Here is a 2,360-nt window from a genome sequence, read left to right as displayed (position 1 = left end):
ACCTCGTCAGTGTCAAGCCCAGCGTTGGGATCTATAAAGATATTTTTTGGGCTTGTTGCCTTTATTTCTTATAGTACAGGTAGAGAGAGACGGAAAGTGAGTGAGTGAGAAAGAGGGGACGACATGCAGCAAAGAGCTGTGGGCTGAAATCGAACCCAGACCGCTTCACTAAGGACAATAAGGCCTTGTATATGGCAATTCCCAGGAGGCAGGGCTCTCAAAACAAGGCCATTCCATTACAAATTCAATCGTGCCAGATTTTAAAGAGGTCATATAATGCTCATTTTCAGGTTCAAAATCTTATTTAAGGGTTGTACCAGAACAGGTTTGCATGGTTTCATTTTCAAAAAACACCCTCTTTTTTTCATACTGCACATTGCTGCAGCCCCTCTTTTCACCCTGTGTTGAAGGCTTCGTTTTAGCTATGGAGTGATACATCTTGTCTCAACATGATCTTTGTTAGGAGTTGCACATGCACAGTTCCCAGTTAAGGACTACTAGCCAATCAGAGCCAGAGAAGGGCAGATTAGTGCGAGGCCAATAAACAGCTTCTGTTCAGCTGTACATGTTGCCGACCAGCTTGGCAACATGGACTGGAGCGAGAGTTTCAGAGTGGTGAGTTATTAATCTGTAACAAAAGCATTTTTCATCCATAAAGTTTTAACTGAGCTCTGTCTCAGGAACAACTTTATGTCCACTGACTGCCTGGAGGGTAGCTTGTGTTTGGAAGGGAGAGGAGGTGTGTGCTGCGGCTCAGTGTTTTTCCACCAGTGTTTTTGAGGGCGTGTCGGAGTAGCCGCTTGGCGAGCGTTATATGAGGCGCATTTAGCTTTCATCCCTGTGACGTCACAGGGATGAAAGGGAAGCGGCTGGACTACAAACGATGTGTCAAGTAGTTCAGAGCAGAGTTTTCTGTGGGAAATGGGAACTCCCTTTGGGCTTTTTCACTTTGCAAACCTGTTACATGCACAAAAAAGGTATATAACTCAATAAAAGAGAGGTTAAAAGCCAAATACCACCTCTTTAACACTAGAACATGGAGATGGGCTGGACATTTTCTCACAAGTTGGGATGGGTATCATTAGAATTTTATCATTGATACTCCTTATTGGTTCAGTTCTTTATCGATGCTCTTATCAATTCTTTTTATTTCCTAAAAAAATTACATTATTTTCAAAAATAATTTAATATTTTATTATAACTAAATGATGTTTCTAGAACAGCAACAGGATTTTAAACAGCAAAGTCACTAATTTCTCACTGGAAACAAATCTAAAATGTCAGTAAAATAAATCATATTCCTAACATCAACATACTGCGTGAAGTTTAGAAATAATGAACTCATACATGAATCCCTATCAGTTTCCTCCTCTTCCTCCTCCTCCTACTCTCTCTGCTGCTGCTGCTGGTAGACAGTAGCTGGTTTGTCTCAGCCACCAGCATAGTGTATGCTGTTTAATACTGAAGACAGCTTTCACTTTAGCTTGTTTGTAACAATAAGTTATTAGCCGAGCTAGCTCTTTGCTCGATCTACATGTTTATGGTAAACAGGTGTGTTGATAAAGTAGTGTCTTTGTACTGGCAAAGGTTTTATTGCACCGTGTGCTTGCACTAACGAGCGTAGTTGTCGTCAACTTTGGTAATGTCAGCTACCGAACACACACAGAGAGGAGAGGATTGTGAAACAAAACCCATTCAAAAATGTGGGGGAGATTCAACAATGCAGAAGAGCTGAAGGCCACTATCAGAGCAACCTGGGCTCTCATAACACCTGAGCAGTGCCACAGACTGATGGACTCCATGCTACGCCACATTGCTGCAGTAATTCAGGCAAAAGGAGCCCCAACTAAGTATTGAGTGCTGTATATGCTCATACTTTTCATGTTCATACTTTTCAGTTGGCCAACATTTCTAAAAATTCTTTTTTTGTATTGGTCTTAAGTAATATTCTAATTTTCGGAGATACTGAATTTGGGATTTTCATTAGTTGTCAGTTTTAATCATCACAATTAAATGAAATAAACATTTGAAATATATCAGTTTGTGTGTAATGAATGAATATAATATCCAAGTTTCACTTTTTGAATGGAATTACTGAAATAAATCAACTTTTTAATGATATTCTAATTATATGACCAGCACCTGTATTAAAATATGGTAACATATAAAAAATAAAATAAAACAATAAGTTCTTTACAGTTATTTATATACACATATACATCCCGAACATTCCACAGTGCATTTCTTTGAAATTGTATCTGGGGTGAATGTAAACAGCAGCAACCAGATGATAATATGAAAGTTTCATCTTCACAATAAACAGTCTGAGAAACATTTGGGAGTCCATCTTGACTGTGTGC

This window comes from Micropterus dolomieu, linkage group LG10 (assembly GCF_021292245.1).
Source record: "Micropterus dolomieu isolate WLL.071019.BEF.003 ecotype Adirondacks linkage group LG10, ASM2129224v1, whole genome shotgun sequence".
Classification (NCBI taxonomy): domain Eukaryota; kingdom Metazoa; phylum Chordata; class Actinopteri; order Centrarchiformes; family Centrarchidae; genus Micropterus; species Micropterus dolomieu.
The sequence above is the reverse complement of the archived record's forward strand: the minus strand, read 5'-3'. Positions refer to the sequence as shown.